The sequence below is a fragment of the Pholcus phalangioides genome, unplaced genomic scaffold, assembly GCF_987345545.1.
Source record: "Pholcus phalangioides strain wild (caught in Gottingen) unplaced genomic scaffold, Ppha-v1.0 ptg000004l_1, whole genome shotgun sequence".
In the NCBI taxonomy this organism is placed as follows: domain Eukaryota; kingdom Metazoa; phylum Arthropoda; class Arachnida; order Araneae; family Pholcidae; genus Pholcus; species Pholcus phalangioides.
In genome coordinates, this window is record NW_028301597.1 from 2,854,454 (window position 1) to 2,862,235 (window position 7,782).

Consider the following 7,782-nt stretch of genomic DNA (forward strand, 5'->3'; position numbering starts at 1 on the left):
TTAAAATATCATAGCACAGGGTGTCAAATAAATTTGTAGTTTAAAAATTCATACGAATGGAAATAATTGGTATATCTGAATGCGGTTTGCGGAAAAATTATTCGCAGGAAAGGAGATTTTTTTGTTACAGAAAAGAAATCGGTTCACATTTTGTCGTGAGAGGGGAAAGAAAATTCTACTCGGAAGCAAATCGCTGGAAATATGCAAATCTGAGTCCTATCAAATACAGGGTGAGTACGATTAACAGATCATTTCTGAATTTTCTTGTTACTGGCACTTAAATAAGGTTTTCATTGCGACGTTGGCATTGGCGGATAAAGTCATATTGGTGCAGTTGTTTTATTTCAGCAATGAATCGCTGGCTGAAGCTTTACGAACGTTTCGGAGAAAGAAGAAATTGAAGAAAGGTTCGGGCCGATCACTCCTGTTCTGCTTTCGTGCAGCGCCCTCTTATGGACAACAAGTTGAACTAAATTTATTTTTCTGAACTACAAAAAGAAAAAAAAAAATCCCTTTGTGAGAATAATTTTTTCTCTAAATTCATAATGAAATTGTAAATGGCTTGTGATAGTGAAAACTATGGTTTAAGGGATTTATAACTGTTTGCCACCAACATCGATGTTTTATACAGCTTGAATTGGACGTGTCGCGCTGATTCCTTAGGCACAACAGAAGTGAACTATGTATGTCGTACGTGTATGTTCGTATATACGTCGTGTTGTAATTACTTTCTGTCGCTTTATATATCGCATGTGTGTGTGTGCATGATAATAAAATTCAAATTTCAAAGTTTCAAACCGAATTTAAATATACCTGTTCCTTTGATTTTGTATGAATTTTAAACTATTTACCAATTTATGGGACACCCTGTATTTAGAGCACAAAACTCTCGTACAGGGTAGGGTATGTGATAATATAATTTTACATCGGATTTCACTTTGAATGGAATTATAAGTAATGATTTATACATATGTTTTAAAAGTAGCAACTTTAATAATAAATTTCATTAAAATTTTGCGAAATCACGATGGAAAGGTCTTTTCGTAAATCATTAAGCATATGTATATAAACATTAGTTTTCCTAGTCTCTCAACATTGTTATTAATCATTATAATAATGAGAATGTTTTTGACAATTAATTTGTTGGTGATAAAAATATTCCACGTTCTATTCTATTTTCTATGTTATATACATACTGCATACCTATTGCAGGGATCTCGAAATATTGCTTTGCGAGGTGTGTTGAATATTAAAGTCGGAAATGCAAAAGAGGTCAGAGAATAAATGACATTGTATATAAATCTTGACTTCAATAAAGCTATTAATGTATACAGGGTGACTAGTGAATCCCTTCCTGCATTTAACTGCCGAACAGCGTAGATCCTAGAGGCATACTTCCAAGTAGAAAAATTATGCAAATAACGTGTAGAACTTATATATACGCCATTTATATTACAAGGGGTTGTTTTTTAGCTATTAATATAAAAAAAATTAACTTTTTATACGGACTGTGGTGACACTCTGTCCTCAAAAACCCAATTAGAAAGTTGTTACCTTGTCACTCCTGAAGCCGAAAAAAAAATATCCATGTTTCTAAGTACAATATTTGCAGAAATCAGAGAAAAGATGGGAAAGAACAGCATAAGCTAATGGGAAATGTTTTTCGTCCTCAGTTGTTTTTTTCTCTCAACTTTTCTCAGATGTTTGAATTCAAATATATCAGCGAATATAGCACTTAGAAACGTGGAATTTTTGTGTTGTCCTCAGGGAAACTTTCTTATTGGGTTTTTGAGCGCAGGGTGTCCGTATAAAAATTTATTTTTTTTATTTTCATAACTATACAACTCCTTGCAATATGAATAGCGTATTATTTGGATACTTTTTCTAATTGGAAGTATGCCTCTAGAATCAACGGTTCACCAGTAAAATCCGGCGGGAGGATTAAGTAATCACCCTGTATATAGTATTGTATGATAAAAGATAATGTTTTTCTTCATTTTCAGGTGCATTCACACTTAAGAAGTGTTTTTTACTTGTGTGTGTGAAGAGAAAAGAATAATGGAGTGCCGAGTGTCATATTGTAACTAAGTGGGAAAGAAACATCGATCAGTTCAAGGTTTGTTTAGAAAGCTTCCAAACAGAAAACATCAGATTCAGACCTTGCTCAAACGAACCTTGAAAATTAATTAATTCGGCAAATTTCACTAAATTGCTCAACATTTTCCATGAGTCGGTGAAAAAGGCGATGGGGAGGGGGACTTACGGGAAATCAGAATAACCATATGCATTTGTGTGTATTACCGTATTTCTTGGAATAATTCGGTGATACCCCGATTTACGATAGTGGTTCATTACAGGACTGACGACGTAAGTCGAGATAAACTTTTCCAAGGGTAATTAATGCTTTACCTTTTTTTTTATCGAAGGGAGGTAAATCTGTAGATTTTTTCTATTCTTTTGTTTGTCTGAACGGGATCTATCAGCATATCCCTTTCAGACCCTGAATAAGGGTCTGGAAGGACAAAATAAGCGGGTTACTTTTCTCACTATAGATTTTTTTTTACCTCTCAGTTAGTTAAGCCCTGGCTTATAAAGCATTGTGTAAATTTTGAGTTAGAAATATGGTGAATCTGAAGCCCTTTGGAGGCATATTCATCAGAGGTCAGTACTTAAAGTTCAACTTTCAGGGTGTTTCTAAGATGGCTTCCAGGAGAAAGTACCTGACGGAAAAATGATCACATTTAGCAATTAAAATTTAGCAATAAAATTCTGGAAAAATTCTATTTGAAGATGAATGTACCCTGCATCATCTTGGCTGAAAAAAATTAACGAAGTGAATTATTTCTTTACAAATTTGAAAATTGGAGAAAATAAAGATTTGCGGACATTTATGTTTTTAATGCATTGTTTGTGTCAAAAATGCAAAAAAATCTTGAAAATTCAAAATTCAATTACCTTAGTTTTATCCAAGGATTTCGATTTTCTTATAAGCGTAACATAGACGGGTTTGTAAGTTGTTATTTAACACTTGTTTCACAACAATTGGCTTGATGGTTCTCTTGTGGGGGAAGGAGGGGGGGGGGGAAGCAAAAATTTCTTGTAAAATCTGCAAAAAATTTACATCTTTCATCATTATCCATTGACCCCATCATATCCTTTCGTCTCACAATCGACTGACGGTTTTCAAAATGAGCTAGCAAGAAAATGGTGAGAGATATTAAAGTCATTCTTGTGGTATATACATGTGTGAAGAGAGAGAGAGAAAGAGGGAGAAGAGAGAAGGGGGGGGGCAGGAATTTCAGATACGTCACCCGTGTTGCAAGGGGGGTTGTTTGGTTATTAAAATAAAAAATTAATTTTTTTATTTTAATAACCAAAACCCTGTGCTCCAAAAACCCAATTAGAAAGTTATTACCCTGTCTCTCCTGATGATAAAAAAAATAGAAATAAAAATTCCACGTTTTTTTAAGGACAACGTTTGCAGACATTTAAATTAAAACATTGGAGAAAAATTGGGAAATAATCGTTATCCGTTAGTTCCTGCTGCTGTTTTGTTGATTCTTGCTCCCAACTCTCCTCCGACTTTTTAGTTAAATTCTGCGAATAGAATTCAATACTTAGAAAAGTGGATTTTTTTTGTTTGCATCAGAAAAGACAGGGTAAAAACTTTCTAACTGGATTTTCGGGCCATGTTAGTATATAAAAAGTTATTTTTTTTTATTTTAATAACAATACATCGACCTTGCGACATGAATGACATATCTGAAATTCCTGACTTCGCACATTCATATTTCGCAAGAACGACTTTGATATCTTTCACCGTTTTCTTGCTATCCCATTTTGAAAACCGTCAGTTGATTGTGGGACACGGTATCTGCTTCATGTGCTTCGTGTAAATTTCCGTGAAACGAATCGGAGTTATTCCACGATGCTCAGTTTCCGACCATAGTTGGCGTATCGATTCAAAGACGTACACACACGTCACACAAAATGCGATTTAATTGTCATTCAATCTGAGTATTGCGGGTAGAGTGAATTCTTCTGAAAAACGTGAGCTACGAGAACATTTTGCGAACCGGTTTCGATGCGATGGTAATTTTCTAACAAAAATTGAGAATGGCCCCCACACGTAATGACCTCCATTTTCTTTTCATTTTTTTCGATCAAGGCTGTTCTTTTTAGAAAAAAACAAACAAAAAGTTATGTACCTTATAAAGATTGCGTTTATGACTTTAAAAGTGTAACAAAGTTTGTCAACAATTCTGAAGATAGGAAAAAAAAAGCCCCTCTCAATGACCTCCAAAAAATGTTCTGGAATCCTTAACTTTCACAAGGTGCGAGTATTATACAGGGAAGAAGAGTGAGGAGAAATTCTACAAGTATAACGCTGGCAAACGAAACATGAAACATGAACGCCTGGAGGCAATGAGTCACACAGGAAGACATCCAAAAAAAAAAAAAAAAATATATATATATATATAGTGTAAAAAAAAAAAAGATTCTTAAGAGAAAAAATTGCCCCAACGAAACTAGCTATACAGATAATGATGATATCAAAGCCATCCTTTGTTGACAAACCTGAGCCATGATTGCACCTACGTTCGGGAGAAAATAATCGGTTTCGGCATCCTGTGCAGAAAGACTATGCCCTTCAGGAATTTTCTATGAATTGAAAATATTTTTATGTTCCGTGAATTTCATGAAATAGATTTAGTCGTTTTATGATTTATATGAGAAGCTTGAAAAAGAAGATGATTTTTATGATTTATATAAGAAGCCATCTGAAAAAGCATTTTCCGAATTTTTAAAATCACAATTTCTACTAATTTCTCGTTTGTTTGCATTGAAAATTTACTAAAACTTCTTAACTCATTATCTAATATTAAAATCTATATAATTGAATGAATGATGGAACATCGCCAAATCATGAAACTTATTCGGCTTATTTTACATTTTTTTAAAAACTAAAATAAAACTAAACAACCTTCAACGATTCTTTGCATGATACTTGGTGTGTATTGTGAATAAGATTCGAATTTGCTTCCCAACTCTCTGAAATATGGCAATGACTCGTTAGTTGCAATGACGCAATAAACTTGTATTTGACATGGTGAATTCACGAGATGATATTTAAATATATTCATAGCAAGCATTTGTGTTTGCAAAAAAGCTGTCTCATTATAAGAAAGTTTGTAATGAGACTTCCTCAAAGCTGTTATCAGGGTTTATCTGAAGGTGCATCGGAATTATTAAGAGGATATGACACAATTGCACGCTACTGATTCAGGAAAATTGTCTGGCATTCAAAATAGGAGTTTGGTAACTATTTCTTCTTTTCAATTAAGGTTAAAGAAGAACTATTTGGCGACACACAAATCTCCGTACCTTCGAGACAAAGGAATGTAACTTGTATTCTTTTGTTTGAGTATTTAAAATTACAATTAAATTGTCAAGTTTTAAGTGTTTTATCAATGCCATGAAGGAGAAATCCAGATAAAGCGAGACATTAATATTTCTTGCAAAAGAAATGATTGGAATGTAAGGAGTCATAATAAATACTAATAATAAATACTAATAATAAATACTAATAATAAATACTAATAATAAATACTAATAATAAATACTAATAATAAATAATAATAATAAATAATAGTTTTATGCATTTCCGTCTCAACATCGAGGGTTCCCGGGAAAAGTGATGTTTTGGGGCCCAATAAGTATTTAACTGGAAGTAACAGCTCACATATCTACATATTTACATTTGAAAATCACCATACCAGATCTCAGCGTGTAGGCTCCCTCCTTCCCCATAGATATGAGCCGCTCCGGGTCATGTCCACATGGGCTCATAGGTTAAGATATCCCTGGATCTATGGCAGCTCTGCTGGATTTTGAAAATGGTCATATTTTTTTACCCACCACTTGAGAGTTTTATTTATTCACAGCTCCATGGGCCCTTCGATACTTTTCGTGCCCCCTCCCCCATCTGATTTTCACTCGTGGTCCCCCTAGAATATCCAATTACCGCGAGAGAGCCATATCGCCGCAGCTTGAAAACCATTTGTCTGGGATAATGAATTTAAACGGTTAAATGAAAGTGATATATTTTTAAATCATTTATCAAACTTACCAATTTCATTGCGAAATTATGAAAAATCGCCGTGATGAATGTAATGAAATACATCAGACTTACCGAGATGATTGGTGATTATGCATAATCACAAATATTGTTATGATGATAAATATAACTTTTTTCTTTTAAAATAGAAACTTTTTTGTCCTTTTGAATTCAAAAATATTTTTTCTAAATGTTTGGAATTAAATATTGAAAAAAAATGTTGTATGCGTGTGTCGATTTGCAGCAGTAAAATGAGTTTTTATACATTTCGAGTTTTTTAAAATAATTTTTTTCATCTGATTATCATAAAATAATACAGCAGAACCTCTCGATAACGCACACCCATGGGACTAAAACTTTTGTCCGCTATTGAGGAGGTATCATATACATTGAGCATTGAAAAGTGTCCGTTAAGGGAGGTTCCACTGTATAGTATATATATACTTGATAAAACACATACGACTTTTTTTTTTATTTCAAATACATTCTTCCGGTCACAAAACATCCAAAAATAAAACAAATTCATAAAAATATATTTGTGATTAAAATTTACCTTGAACTTAATCCAAGTTTCTCTCCAAATATGTTTCAATGAAAATTAAAAAAATCGTCTTATCAATAAAAATTTATTAAATTCAGCTATACAAATATCATGAATGTGTAGAGTTGTGAAAAATTTCTTGAATAAAGTAGTTATGTGCATACCTAGTGTTTGAAAATATTTCTGATAATTTCAAATATATATAAAGAAAAAATTTTGATATAAATTTTTTTTATAAATTTTTAAATACCGATTGAAAAGAAATGGATCAAACGAGGAAATTCTTATTTGAAAATCAATGTTTATCAATATCTTCATGCTGCGTGTACGTTTCACGTTACGATACAGGAGTAAAGGATTTGTGGAGATATCGATAATTGAAAATTTTGATTTTTGTACAACGTAGAGTTACAATAACCTAAAATTTAAGCATATATACCTCGACGAATTTTTGATCAAATGCCAAGGGTTATTTTTTTTTCGGAATATTAGACGAAGACGGATGTGTGAACATTGAGACTTTAATTGGACTGGATTTTCATTTTAGTGGCGCAAGGACCAGGTCATGCTGCGCAAAACCAATGGCCAGTCAAAAACAATAAAAAGACTTGCATGAATCGTACTATATAAAAATAAAAAATAGCTGCATAATGTAAAATTAACGATGTGTAAAACGTATGATGTAAAGTGTGAAAATTATAATGTATGATTCAAACCAATGGGTTTGATGAATTTAAAAATTCGAGATACATCACAATGACCAAATAAAGTGCCATGAAGTGAAGGATGTCTTGGACAAAAAGCGGTCGTAAAATGATGACGATGACGTAAACAAATAAAAACATGAGCAATGGTCAATGGCCTATGTGATTGAGATTTTTATTTATTTTTCTCGAATTATCATTTTGCAGGAATGACACTAAAGCAATTGAAGGGCTAGGGTAAAAGTTATGGTCATTGGCGTACGCAAGAGGGGGGGGGGGGTTGGGGTTCTGACCCTATATATATAGCCGAGATTATAGTGTTATTTTATAGGAAAGAATGTAACCCCCCTTCACAGAAGAAAAAAAAAAATGAACCCCCCCTGAGAAAATCCTGCGTACGCCTATGGTTATGGTAGTTA